Raw genomic sequence first — 15,413 nt, forward strand, 5'->3', positions numbered from 1 at the left:
CGACAACAAGGACAACGAAGACCACAGTGCCTACCACTGTCAGTACCAGGAGGACGACAACGATGACAACGAAGACCACAGTGCCTACCACTGTCACCATGACAACAACTACCGTGACAACTGTTGCCACAACAACCACAGTGACTACAGTTGTCACAACAACCACTGTGACTACAGTTGTCACAACAACCACAGTGACTACAGTTGTCACAACAACCACAGTGCCCATGGTTATCACCCAGAGCACAATTCCCAACAATCCTCTCTTGTACCCTACACTCATCCCGTCCCTGGTCGTGATACCGTTGCTGCTTGTCTGCATCTGCTGCTGCAAGAGGGTGAGTGACCCTTGCCCACACAGCCTGCATCCAGCCCTCACCGACCCCTGAGGGACCAGCCCCATGCCTGCCCCATGATTCTGCCTGTGGCCAGGTTCCATCAGCTCTGGGGTCCTCACACTAGCAAACAAGGCACAGACTCTGTCCTCCCATCCCGGGCATAGACACACCCTGGGCTTCTAGGGGGCCACCTGCTTCATGCTTTCACCTTCACAGGGAGGTGGACTGTCATCCCAGAGGGCTGGGAGGCAGGGAGGGCAGCAGGGGGAGGGAGGGAAGGGGAGAGGAGGAGGGGTGTGGGGAGTGTTCTCTTGTCTTCATATGATGTCAGGGCTGCAGCTGAAAACTCTACCAGGGACCAGGGGCCTTAGTCTGCCTGTCTCCCCCTTGACCCTCCACGGAGGTACCGATTCCCCTCTGATGACTGAGGAGCCTGAGGCTCAGGGAGGCACCTAGGTTGACACCCCAAAGCCCATGTTTGATCCCTTACTGCTGCCGAGCAGGGTCCTCTCCTGTCTGCATAGCTGAGCCAGAGCCTTCCATGCCCCTTCCAGCCTGTGTTTTTGTCTCTTTCACGTTCTAGATCGTTAAGGAGCCACCACCAGCCCAGAAACCAGAAAAAGTAAGTGGTGTGTTTCGTTGTGATGTTGTCAGCATACTTGATGCACACACAACCTGCAGAGAGAGGCCCTCTGACATGTATGGGGAGATGCCCTCCCCCACCCCTCCAGCTCCCACCTACCTGGGCAGAGAGAGGTGGCAGAAAGAAGAGGGTGACAGAGGGCAGGGAGGGACCCCAGAGAGGACCTGAGACACACAAAATGTCACCCAGACAACACGGTTCCCCACCTCCGAAGACAGCCTGAACCAGGGCCTTTATCACTGAATCAGCAACATGGGGTAGCCTATTTCAGGAACAGCTATGATCCCTCCTGATATAAATGGGCTTTTCCTCAATTCCCAAAAGACTCTCTGTAGACTGATCCTTCCCAGGACTGGCGCAAGCATTTGGAGAAGGATCCTCAGGTTTCAGGGACCTGGTCCCCCTCCCCGGGCTCTGATGTATGCTGGGCTCCATTTCCTTGGTCTTCATCCCTGGCTCATGTCAGGATGAGGGTCTTGGCAGGGTTGGCCTTTAGGGACTGGGGAGGGTGGAGGGAGTCCTAACCTGACTTTGAGCTGTTGGGGACTAGGGCAGGTGAGCACAGGGACCAAGGGTCAGGTAAGGAGGCTGGCGCTGACCCGGGGTAGGGGCCCAACCCAGGGCCCATAACAAGTAGTTAGAGCAGGGGTGCCGTGTCGAGGCAGGGGGACCTGGGCCTGAGATCTGGTGGGAAACAGGGTCACTGCCTGGGCTGACGTCTACACTGGCTGCAGTGTGGCCTGGGGAGGCTGGATCTGCCAGAGTCGGGTGAATACAGCCCTGTCACCTGCTAATGCCCACACCCCTGCCAGCCTCCGTCACATGGCACAGCCTCACGCCCAGCTTCTCCTGCAAGGGTGGCTGCCAGGAACCAAGGGGACAGGATAGAGTTTGTTGATGTTTGGAGAAGAGCCATCTTTGTAAACCAAAAGGAGTTGGTGTGTTTTTCACATGGAGGCCACTCTCCTACGTGCCGGGCGCTGCTCATTTGTCCTTGATTCTCCAGCAAACATTTGCTGACTCGCCAGTACTTGACAGGTGCTGGGGCAACAGATGTCATGGGTCTGCACCCAGGAGCTGCCAGACAAGAAAGACTGCAATTTTTTTCTCTTTCTAGAAGCCATGCCCTGTACAGCCCAGGGTGATTGTCTCCTGCTGTGGGTGCCAAGAAGACAGGATGAAACAGATGGAGGTGACAAGCACCCTTAGGAAGGGAGGGATGAGCCCCTCAAGGCTGGAGGTTTGGAGGAGGGGGAGCCAGTTCAATGCACACAGACTTGGGCCTAAAACACCTGGCTTGGATGGAGACGAGCTTTATGGGCTCTGGTCTCCCACCTCTCGGTGACAGAGAACAACCAGAGACCCTCCCGACCCTATGGCCCAGGGGAGGACAAAGAGCTGAAGGCTCAGGTGCCCCCTGCCTCCAGGCAGTCCCAGCACCAGGGACCTCGCCTTGGGATGGGCCCAGGATTCTGGACGTTGGGGGCTGACCTACAGCCGGCCAGTTCCTGATTCTCACAGAGGTTGTCATCAGCTCTGGCAATCTCCTGGGTTTCAATGGCCAGTGGCTGCATGAGTGAAAACATGTAATGACAAACAGACACACACCAGTCAGGGGGAAAAAAAATGAAAAAGAAAAGAAACTTCTGAGCCAAGATCTTACCAGCATTAAACTACCCAGGAGTGCCTACGGCTCCTGTCTGCTCAGTGAGGGAGGGAGACAGCTCACTGCATTGTCCTTGAGGCCCCTGAGATGGGGTGACAAGGGCCACATGGAGGAAGGGGAGTCACTTCCCTCTCCCAGGTGACTGAGACCCCAGCTGGCAGGGGGCTGAGAGATGACAGGGACGAAGAGGGTCCCAGGTAGCGGGTCTGAGGAAGGAAGACCCCACCATCTCTGGGTTCAACTTTGCCCTCCTCCCCCTGGTCCTGCCTCTGTCGCTGTGGGATCCATTGGTCCTCCTGGGAGCTTCAAATGGCAGCCGGAGGGCGGGCCTCGCATCTCCCCTGAGAGTCAGTGTGAGGGCACGGAGAAGACAGAGCTCACCTTCCAGAGAGGGAGGAAGCACCTGCCAGGGGCTCGTTCCTGCCTCAGGCCCGGCCCCACCTTCCACCCACACCACGTCCACGTTTTCACCGGTTCTTTGGTTTCCTCATCTCTCTCTTTCTCCCGTTTCAGGACCCTTCCCCCTGAGCAGGGACTGGGACTCTTCCCTGCCTTCTCCCTCTGAGCCCCCCAAAAGCAGGCCTTCTTCCCTCTTCTTCAGGCTCCTGCCCAGTCTCCATGCCCCCCTCACCTTGCTCCTTGAGGACCTCTCCTTGGCTACTGCATGTCTCCTCCAAACTTTGACACTTTTTTCAAAAGTAGCCCCGACCTCTCCTCCTACACCAAAAGTACCGATTTGTTCCAGAACCCAAAACAATCTGTGACCCACAGTGACGAGCTCCCAACAAACACAGCAGACTTTTAAGCCCCCTGCCCCAGGTGATGGCTGCAGTGCTGTCTCAGCCAGTTTGTGGGGACACAGCCCTGGGAAGCCATGGGAGACAGAGGGGACACCACCCATCTGGACGCAGCGTCTGTGCCTGTAGCTTCCTCACAACCACATCTGCTTTTCAGGGAAAACTGGATACTTTTTATGACTTTGTCCAGCGCTGCAGCCAGCTGCCATTGATGTGGTGTCCGCCCAGGGACATGGTAAGCAGGGCACAGGGATGCTCCCCGTGGGCTGGGGTCTTGCTTTTGCCCTTGACAGTTGCCCCTGGGACTGTGGCTCAGAGAGCCCTGTCCGGGCATCTGCCGAGAGGAACGCCCAAGGCGTGGAGACCTGGAGCTCATGAGCCTCCAGACGATTCTCAACATGGTGCCCGTGCATTTCCCCTGCGTCCTCGTCTCAAGGATGTCAGGACCTTTCTTCTCCAGAGCAATGCCCAGCAATTCCAATCTTAAGCGAAAAGGGCTGGAGAGGCCTGTTGGACTCCCGTCCATCGTCCCTCCCCACTGCCTACCTGACCCTGTGGGACTGCTGGCTGCACCCCATCCATGAGACCCTCCTGGGCTGCTCACTCAGCTGCAGGAGTGGCGGAGGACATGGTGACACCCCCTCCCCAATGTTGTCTGGTCAACACTGACTGGTTTTACCAGGTAGTAAAGATGCCCTCCTTGTGTCAGTGCCTGTGACAGTGGGGAGAAGCCCAATTTCTCCACTTGTCATCCTTGTTATTTAATAATAATAATGATAGATAATTTTATTGTGTCCTTTCTGTGGGTCAGTTCCTCAAGAACTTTACATGTTTTCACTGCTTTAATCCTCCCAGTGAATGTACAGGTAGATACTACTGTACTGGTAGATCCCAGCTCTATGGAGGCGGGTGTGACCCACAGAGAGGCTGAGTGACTTGTCCCAGCTCACAAAGGATGGGAGCAGCAGAGCGGGACTTTAATTCTGAGCCTGGCTCCACCCTTCTCACTGCTCTGCCCCCCATTCGGGTCAGCACTCATGGTCTCATGATGGTTACCCCCAAACCATCAGAGAGCTGCCCTTCTCAGGCCTCCAGATCTGAGGAGGACCTTGCTCCTGGTTCTCTTGGGAAGCACCTGCCTGGGCATCATATTCCTGGGTGTCCCCATGCTCAGACCTTTTGTACAGACCGGGCCAGGGGCCTGGAGGATGTTGCAGTCCCACGATCTATAGTGAGGTCTGTACTGACCACATTCACTGAATCAGGAAAACACTGGCTCTTGGTGGCTGGACAGGTGGGCATTTAGAAGCTCTGGATAGGCCTGAAAGCCTCTGGACACTGCTGGTGACACACCTGAGGCATGCTCACACCCAGCAGAGACACTGTCTGGTGACAGTGGTGTCGGGGCTCCTTCTGCAGCTGGGCTCCCGGCTCTGGGTGTGAATCGAGCTTTGAGTCCCAGCCTTGCTTGCACAGAAGCCCCATTCTCCACCTGTCTCTAGACAGCTCTCTAGACACTTGAAAGTCATGAATATCTCAGTGAGGGCCTGTTTGGCCAGATCAGAATCTGTGAGAGTGACAGTTAAGCTGAGAAATAACTGATAAAAATAAATCCAGAGAGGTCCTTCCAAATGGAGGAAACAGCCAGTGTGTATGCCCTGGGGCTGTAGGGCTTGCTGAATTGAAAGGCTCGAAATCAAGTACTGTCCTCATCAATGCAATGGTCAAGATGTTCACAAGATACCCAGTGTCACCCCATAGGGTGTGGGGGACAGAGGCACACCAGTCCTGCAGGTCAGAGCGTTGCAAGGGCACCAAATCCAGTTGTTCCACTGCATGTGGTCCACACACACTGAGCCCTCTGATCATGAATGAATGAATGGGCACTTCTAGTTACACGTGCTCCTGTGTAGAGGCTTTAGGTCATTTCTGTGACACAAGGAGGCATTTTGGATCTGACAATATAGGGCACAGAAATCTGCTTTGCGGGGCACTGTGCAGGGATGGGGAAAGGTCCCTTTGGCATTTTCAGGAGTGACTGTAGGAAAGTACTGACTTCAACCTGTTACTACATCTGCGAAGTTAGTCTAGTTTCTGAAACGCTCCAAGCTTTACCTTTTTTTGACAAAAACAGGGATAAAATAATAAAATGCCACTGAAGAAATAATGCAGTTATGAAGAATGCTAGGTCAATTTTTGCTGAGGCTAAGAAAGTGTCCAGGTGAGTCCGAATAACCCAGAGTCCAGAGGTCCTGGAGTCCCATTGACAGATCCAGTCCAGGGCTGCCCAGAGATGCTGTCAGCTGGTCAGTGTGCTCACCACCCTCCCTGTGGTGCTGCAGACAGATTATGGTGTCCCAAAGGGTCTGCATCAATCTCTACCCAAACCAATGGGTCTGTATGGGCTACTGCCTCCAGAGCCCATCACCCATCTGAGGGCACCATCACCTGCCCTTGCACTGTGGACTCAACCCCAGCCTGAGGGTTGTAGTGAGAACCCATCCCTTTGGCACATACTCACCAAGAGAGCCTGGGCAATGCTGGGGCTACAATGGCAATAAGCCCTTGTCCTTGCTAACCAGGCTCCCAGTACAGAGGGGAGCAGGCAAGTTCAACACCAGAGCAAAGGGAGTCCAGAGTCAGAACAACGGGGCTCCATAGAGAAGGGAGGGCAGATGTCCAATATCTGAACAGAATCTAGTATTAGGAGCGCAGGCTGGAGGCCGGCACCTAGGGAGAGGAAGGGCATCAACAAAGGCGCACCCTGGGGATCCTGACAGGTACTGAGCCTAATCCCCTTGAGCCAAGGAAACCACAGCCTTCTGCTCCCAATTCCAATGGCTTCTCAGTAACCTTCTCTCTCTACTCTTCTTCACACAGGGGAGGTGCATCAACTTCACCTTAATGAATCCCCACTGCACACAAATGTTCTGTGGCCCAAAGATCTGCCTTCAACCCAGCCAGGAGTGCTTCCCCCTCAGTAGCTGCTGTTCACATGGTCAACATCTCCCACCCATATGCTCTCAGTCACTCTCCAGGATGCTGCCGCTGATCCCTCGTACTGCCCGGAAGCTCTGCAGAAGTACTTTGTCACTCCCACCCCCGTAGCCCAACATCTAAAGCACCAAAACACAAAATTGTTAAGAGCCCCTTTTGTACTGAATTGGACACATATACTGTGTTTGGGTTTCCAGTCAAAAGGAGTTGGGATTTGCTGTTGATTAGCAAGAGAGTTTGTTACCTGGTGAGCACTGCTCCACTGTATGAGATGCAGCTATACTGCTCCTGCCAGAACAAAGCACCCTGGTGTCCTGTGGATGCAGACATGATGAGTCTCATTCCCCACAGACAGGTCTTCATCTGTCACCATGGGTTGAGATACGTGGGGTTTTAGCCAAAATATGCTCTTTCCAAAAAGCCCAAAATATCTTTGATGTATGAATATAGTCTGGTGTCCATTACTCACTTGCTGTTACTTAATCTCCTGGGCAAGTTACTTAATCTCCCTGTGCTTCAAATTCTCACTGAAAAGAGGGATAATGGTGTCTCCTCTACAGGGTGCCATGAGGGTGACAGTAACTGCTACAGTATGCTCAGAACAGGGCCAGGTCACTTGTAAAGACTCAGGGGCCCAGTAGTTAATGTCTTCCTCCTCTGCCCCAGGGAGGGAGAGGATGATGAGCTCAGAGACATCAAGAAATGTGTGTTGAGGACCAAGGTGTTAGAAGAAACCATGACTGGGCCTTTCAGCTCTGGATACCAGGACATGGGGTTGCCACACTTGAGAATTCTCTGTAAACTGCTGACCACATGTAGGTTAACATCCAAGGCCACCACCCATGTAATCTCCAAGACACTGTCAAAAATAGGTCCTCAAACCTACTATCTCCTTCAGAAATGTAATTTCCCTTCTTGTACCTTAATATTTCTCATAATATTAAGGTAATTGCAGGGTCCCAATTTCCCATCAGCTCCTCTGATGACAGAGACACACCTCCCAATTTTTCAGATCCCTCCTAAAGAATACTTTGAAGACATGATCAGGTTTCCTTCCACACTTACATGCTATAGGACTATCAACAGGCAAGAATTCACTGTGAAAATCACAGAATATATATGTGAAGATGAAGCAACACCATGGACCACAGAGTCCAAGAAGGGAAGAAGAGACTGCTTACTCAAAGACCAGTGCACATACCAATGCAACAAATCAGGGACCATGAAGAATCAAGGAAACATGAGATGATGAAAAGAAATGAATAAACTCTCTAAAGAAAAAGAGATCTATGTACTCTTGTAGAGAAGATTCAAAATAATCCTCTTAAAATAGTTTAGTGAAATTCAAGAAACACACATAGACACACAACTTCATGAAATTCAGGAAAAAAATGTATCAACAAAATGAGATGTTCAACAAAGTAATAGAAACCATCAAAAGAACAACTGGAAACTAGAGCTGAAGAATACAATGACTGTACTGAAGAATATAATAAAGAGATTCAACAAACTCGAGCAAGCAGAAAAAAGAATCAGTGAACTAAAAGATAGGTCATTTGAAGTTATCCTGCCACAGGAGTGAAAAGAAAAATTAATTTAAGAGTGAAGAAACACTATGGGACATTACAAACAGAAACAATTGTGAATTATGGGAGTCCCATTGAGAAGAGGAAGAGAAAAAGACAGTATGTTTGAAACAAAAGAGTTGAACACTTACCAAACATGGAATGAGAGATGTACATCCAAATTCATGAAGCGCAAAGAATCCCAAATAAGTTGACTCTGCAATGGCTATGGGAAATCACATTGTAAGTAAATTGTCTATGGTCAAAGACACAGGGGATTTTGAAAGCAACAGAGAAAATGAGTCACCACATGTAAGTCACCACCATAAGAATTTAGAGGGACTTCCCAATACAAACTTTGTAGTCCAGGAGAGAGAGGGGTGATGTATTCAAGTATAGAAAGAAAAAAAAATCCTGTCAAAGGAGAATATTGTACCCAGCAAATCTGTTCTTCAGAAATGAAGAAAGAGATTGAAAATATATCAAAACAAACAAAACTGAAAGAGTTCATCACCAGAAGACCTGCTGTACAAGAACTGCTGCAGGAATTTCATCAAGCAGAAATAAATGCATAATAATTAGCATTGTGAAAACATAAGAAGTTTGTAAAACTCACCACTAATGACACATATTGTCAAAATCAGACCCTGTAATATTGTAATTTGGGTGTGTAATTCACTTAGAACACTAGTTAAGAGGTTAAAATGTATTAAACAACGATAACTACAATAATATCACTGGATACGAAACATAAAAATATATAAATTTTTATATTGATAACCTAACATGTGAAGGATGGAGAAATAAAGGGAAAATTTATGTATGCTATCAATGTTGTTATCAGCTTAGAATAGGATGTTATAAATATATTTTAGGTATGGTTCATGATAACCACAAAGATAAAACCTCTGGTAGATATAAAAAAGGTGATAAAAGAGGAATCTAAGCATACCTGCTACAAAAAGTCATCAATTAGCAAAAGACAGCAAGATAAGAAGCTAGGAAAAATGGACCTATAAAACACTTGAAAGAATTAACAAAATGGCAATTGTAAGTATTTACCTATCAATAATTATTTTAAACATAAAAAAATTAAATTCAATAGAAACACATAAAATAGCTGAATGGACCAAAAAAAAAAAAGGAAATAACAGCGGTCCAGAAATATGTTTCCCCACAAGAGAATTACTTTAGCCTTATAGACACCCAAAGACTGACAGTCATGGAATGGAAAAAGATACTCAAGCAAATGGTAACCAGAAGACAGCATTGATATCTATACTTACATCAGACGACATAGACTTTGAGCTAACAATGCTCCAGGGACAAAGAAGGTCATTATATAATGATAAAAAGAAAGAAAAACGACAATCCGTCAAGAAACATTGCAATTGCACATATATACATGCACTCAATATCAGAGCACCTAAGTATATAAAGCAATTATTAACAGAACAAAAGGCAAAAAAATAACACAATAATAGGTGAGGACTTTAATAACCACTCTAAACAATGGAAGGATCATCCAGATAGAGAATTGATAAGGAAGCAGCAGACTTGAACAAAATTATAGACCAAAAGAGACCTAAAAGATATACACATTTCATTTCATACAATAGCAGCAGAATATACAATTTTCTCAAGCACCTATGGACCATTTTCTAGGATACGTCATATTTTAGGCCACAGGCAAGTCTCGATAAATTTAAGAAGACTGACATCATGCCATACATTTTCTCCAACTACAATTGTATGAAAGTAGGAATGAATATCGTGAGGAAAGCTGGAAGATGCTAAATTACATGAAAATTAAACAACGCATGCCTGAGCAACCAGTGGACCAGAGAAGACTTTTTTAAAAACAAACAAATATCTTGAAAAGGCAAACACAGTATGTAAACCAGATCATGCAGTTTGCAACAAAAACATTTCTAAGGAGGAAATTTATAGAAGTAAATGCATATTTTAAGGGAAAAAATATTTCAACCTAAGGAACTATTAATAAAAGCACAAAGTTAGTAGAAGGAAGAAAATAATAAAGATTGGAGCAGAAATAAATGAAATAGAAAACAAGAAAACAATATAAAAGATTAACAAAATGAAGAGTTAGTTTTCTGGAGAACATAAACATATTTGACAATAGTTTAGTTAGACTAAGCGAGTAAAAGAAAGAGAAACCAAATTGGTAAAATTATAAATGAAGGAGAAGACATGAAAACTGATATTACCAAAATTAAAGTATTTATAAAACTCTACTATTTAACAACTACACATCAACAAATCGGACAATATTGAAGAAACGGGGAAAGTCCTAGAAAGTACAACCCACCAAGACTAAATCCTGAAGAAATAGAAAATCTTAACAGACCAATAATGAGTAAGGAGATTCAATTAGTAATCAAAAACATCCCAACAAAGAAAAGCTCAGAACCAGATGGTTATACTAGTACATTCTACAAATGTTTAAAGAAGAATGAACAACAATCTTTTTCAAACTTTTCTGCAAAAATGAAGAGGAAGAAACACTACCAAAGACACTTTACAAGGCCAGCACTACCCTGAATCCAAAGGCAGAAAAGGACATTTAAGAAAGGAAAACTATAGACCAATACCCCTGGTGAATATAACGGAAAAAATCTCAACAAAGTACTAGTGAACCATTTAAAGGATCATACACCATAATCAAGTGGGATTCTACCCTGGAATGCAAGGATGGTTCAACATACACAAAACAATAAATGTGACAGATTAATACATTAAAGGATGTTCAACATCCTACTCATTAGGAAAATGCAAATCAAAGCCACAATGAGATATCACCTCACACCTTTTAGAATTCCTATCCAGGTGCACTGATGGGTGGAGATGCTTGGAGGGATCCATGTCAAAAGCCCATGTCCTCACTGCAAGGGGTCTATAAAATGTACATTTAACTTTTCCACCACTACGGTGCAGGAAAGCCAAGTAGAAGGGATGACATACACAGGTTGATTGAACCAGCAGAACCTGTCACTGTGGCACTGAGTACAGCTCACCACATGAAGAGGCTGAGGGGACACATACATGCTACTCTGTCCCCCAAAAGTGTCCTCTCTCCCCTCACCTCTCTTTGAGTAAAGCGTTTTTTGTGGCATGTGGCCAGTGGTGGTTCGGAGCCAGCTCACAGTGCCTTGTGAGATTTTCAGGAATTTTGTGAACAAGCTGTTTTAACACAGCCATTATCAAAACCCACATTAAGTAAACTATTAATAAATTATATAAACACCATAAATATCCCAAACTCACCAATTCCTAATTCTTTTACTAGTTTTCACTATTGAATATCTTGCTGCGGATGGTACCGCAACTGTTGGGCCTGTATGTGGGCTATGGTGCCCTGCTTCTGTGCATTTCTGCCCAACTCCACATCTAATGACATCAAGTCGGCCATAATGGGAGCATCTATGGCATATGCTATAAATCGGGGCTTCATTTCTTGGTTCATTGTTTTTCTGGACTTAAGAATGTGAGGGGGAAAAGTTAATTCTGTTTAAACTAAAAATTATGTCCTGTCTGAATTCTTTCCATTGTGATTAGTGCAAAAATTTAAAAGAATATTCTTCAACTGTTAAACTATTCTCTATTTTGAAAAAGACATCACCCAAAACACTGAGAAACAAGTGAAATTTAGACAGCTGTCTTCATTGTTTCATTTTCATGTTAACTTTACCGCAAATGAAAATACCATCTGACATTCCTGTTGTAACTACATGCGGAGAGCCAATTATTAAACATTTACCAGCACACCACCCATGAGACCCAAATGATTTGGAATTCTGGGCACTGGAATACCAGAGACACCCTCCTGGTGTTAGAAAGGGGGCAGGAAATCCTCCAAAGGGCAGGAAGAAAATACAATACAAAAAGAGAAGTCAGAGGGAACTGCAAAAGCAGGTACAAGGCAGTTAAAAAAAAGTAAGAATTAAATCACAAGTGTTTTGCAAGGACTGTTTTGAGCAAGGCATATGGTCCAGACACAGAAACCCATTCCATATCTCTTAGGGGTGATTTTCATTTATTTATTCAACAAATACAAATCTCTGCTCAGCCTGTAGATAAAAAGATGAATACAGTGGAGCCACTACTGCACATTCAGTAAGAGGAAGAAAGCCTAGTTATAGTAGGATCTACTGAAGCCTGTGTTAATGGTGTGGGACAACTGTTGTAGGATCAGGGATGAATAGTCACTAATAATGTGCTACCTAAGAAATGCCCCATCAAGGAGGTGACATTAGCTCTGGAGTTTGATGGATGAATAGGAGTTTTCCAAGAAGCAATGGTGAAAATAGCACAGGCAAAGAAGGTCTAGGCATCCTCCAGTCATGAGGAAAAGGTTGAGGGACACAAGTTTAGTAGGACAAAGAGCCACCCCTAAATGATACCCTTCTATTCATACTAAGCCATCCAGACCCACCTGTGACTCCATCCCCACTGAGTGCGTCAGGGGAGGGAAAAGGAAGAGGGTCACAGTAAGAGCCATCAACTTGCACAGCTCCTTTCTCTACAGACCTCAGAACAGCTTACCTTCATTAACCCTCATGTCCTCAGGCTACCCTGGGAGGTGGAAGCAGGCACCCACCCCCCATCTGATGCCCTGCCCGGGTCACAGTCCAGATGGTGGGCTGAGGTACTCATAATTGCCCCGCCTGCCAGATAGAGCAGGTAGATCAGGGGCGCAAGTCAGGGGTCCTGATCCCCAGTGCAGAGACTCACAGAAAAGTTCTGCCCACACTCCAGGGGCCAGTACCTAAACTGAAGGCTGAGAGAGGACTACTTTTATCCCCAATAGAAATTATAATCCAGTGCTATGCCCTTCCACAGCTAGCAAATTTATCCTGTGTGAGGACTGCCAGATTTGCTGTCAGGGTTGCAGAGCCAAAGCTCAGGGTGTGTGGAGCCTGCTGGGGCCCCAACACTGTCCTTGCTATTACCCAGCCTGACCCTCTCCTCCTGGAGAAAGACTGCGTGTCTATTTATCTGTGTGCCCCACAGGACTTCATGAGGTGGCAAGTAGCACACTCTCAGGAAGTGCTGGCTGCACCGGACTTAAGGGCACTCTTTCGTACCCAGGTTCTCAAACCAGCAAATGGGAAGGCAGGATTACATGATAACTATGAGAGTAAAGCAGACATCCGATGGTTTGGTTTGAATTTATGCTGCCAGCATCCTTCCTAAGAAAACCTAATTTCAGTTTGAGGGGATTACCAGACTCTCTGAAGCAGCTCAATCCCTGTGTTTTTCCAAGATTAGTTCTCCAGTCCTCCCTTTGATGCTGGGATCTATCCTCTCCTCTCCTATCGCTTCTCACCCTTACCAAAACCTTCTAACTAATCTTCTTGACTAAGATGGCCAGAGTCGGTCTTTGTTTTTGGTATCTAAAGAACCCAGACTGCTATAGATGCAGCAACTCACCCTGACTCAGAGCGCAATGCCACCTGCTTTCACCTTCAGAATTCCATCACAGAGGAGGGACCACACCGCACAACTCTGCCACGCAGAGGCCAGGCTCAGTACTGCCCCTCATCTGTCAGCATCTGTCAAACCAGCAGCTGCTGTACTGACACAAGGCTTCCACCAGTTAGTTTTGACTTGGTTGACAACTCTAATACGCTTGCACCCTGATTCACAGCAGATTATTTTCCTTGCTGTTCTGCATGCCAGCTTTCCTCACAAATCCTCACATGTGCTTGGACACTTTAAACCCCTGGACATGGGAGCTGCTGCAGCACAGGTGACCAGAAGGTAAAAGCTGGACAGTAACATCCAGACATGGCGGGTTGGGTCTGGAGCTGTTCCTGTTCCCTGCTCCCACACCTGGGGGCAGCCATCTCTCCACCAGGCCCTGCCCCTGCACCAAGTGTGGGTCTCCCTCTCCACTCTCCTGAAGTGACCACAACTGTTCTTCACACATTCATCCACTTGCTTCTCCTCTGCTCACCTGTCAACTGTCAAATGCCCTCTTGTGACCACCTGTTGGGCACTAACAGGTGAATCAGCTTCTGCTTTGCCCTTGAGGCGCTCACGGCTGCAGGGGAGACACACAATGGCCATAAGTGAGGGTGGTACCCAGGAGGAAAGGGAGCCATCAGCCCTTCTGGGAAGACATTCATCCCTGCCCTTCCCTGATCTGCTCCACCAGCAAGTTCTTAAGGCTTGCAAGCCCATCTTCAAGCGCTCCCTCAGCTTGTGAGAGGTTTGCTGGACCACACTCAGCTGAGTGTTCCGAGTTGTCATCATTAACAAATATGTCTCCTGAGCCCAGGAGGACCGTGAGGAGGGGACAGCTCCGCTCCTTCCTCACAGGAACATCACTTGAGTTCATCTTAGCTCCTTCCTCTTGCCCTGCCTCCTGCCCCACCTGGAAAAGGAAGCACAGGTGCCTGCCCTCCTTCTCACTATCTTGGCAACAGGAGTCTGTGACACATGTTTTGCATATGTCACCTCCTTCCATCTTCAGCACACATGGAGGGTCATCACCCTCTTTCACAGATGAAGAGGACCCAAGTCCTGCAATACTAAGCATCCTGCCCCATGTCGCCTGCAAGGATGAGGCGCAGCTGGGATTGAAACCCAAGTGTGTGTCGCCAAGCCTGCTTTGGTTGCACTGGCCATGTCGCCCTCCCAGAGCCCCCAGAGGTGAACACCAAGTCAACCATGTGACCCAAACACCAAATGAGGGTATGTTGAGGGTTTAGGTCTCCTTTTCCTGCCTCCTCTCCGACTTCTCCCAAACTTTTACCCCATCAAAAAGTCAGATTCTAGGGCTTCCCTGGTGGCGCAGTGGTTGAGAGTCCACCTGTCGATGCAGGGGACACGGGTTCGTGCCCCGGTCCGGGAAGATCCCACATGTTGCGGAGCGGCTGGGCCCGTGAGCCATGGCCGCTGAGCCTGCGCGTCCGGAGCCTGTGCTCCACAATGGGAGAGGCCACAACAGTGAGAGGCCTGCGTACCGCAAAAAAAAAAAAAAAAAAAAAAAAAGTCAGATTCTATGTCTAACCTCTGAGCTTTCAACAGCTCCTGAGGAAACACATGCCAGTGTTACCCTTCATCCCACTCCTGTGTGACCCTGGGTTTCATTTGCCATTTTATCCTGAAAGGATGTCCAAACTGTGCCACCAGGGACATCTGAGCCTCTCCTAACATCCTTTCCAGACTGATTCCTCAAAGGAGATGCCATTGACATCAGAGATTAATGACAGCCAATGTTCCTAGAAGAGACATAAGTGGCTTTATCAATCCAGTGAGTGACCCTGAACTGACTATCCCATCTCTCTCAGCCTCAGTTTCCCATCAATAAACTGGGGTTGGGCTAAATTATCTCCACAGTCCTTTCCAAATCTACCAACGTATGACTCCAGCTGGGATGAA

The 15,413-nt window shown here is 47.4% G+C and overlaps 1 long non-coding RNA gene across 1 annotated transcript; it reads left to right on the top strand.

The window, feature by feature from the left end:
- The first annotated feature begins 1 nt into the window (after window position 1).
- Window positions 2-6,886, top strand: LOC137208508 (uncharacterized). The gene is made up of 5 exons (XR_010935644.1): window positions 2-338; window positions 922-960; window positions 2,099-2,173; window positions 3,602-3,679; window positions 6,325-6,886. It is a non-coding gene; the product is annotated as an uncharacterized lncRNA (long non-coding RNA).
- Window positions 6,887-15,413: the final 8,527 nt, after the last annotated feature.

Source organism: Pseudorca crassidens, chromosome 16 (genome assembly GCF_039906515.1).
Source record: "Pseudorca crassidens isolate mPseCra1 chromosome 16, mPseCra1.hap1, whole genome shotgun sequence".
NCBI lineage: Eukaryota > Metazoa > Chordata > Mammalia > Artiodactyla > Delphinidae > Pseudorca > Pseudorca crassidens.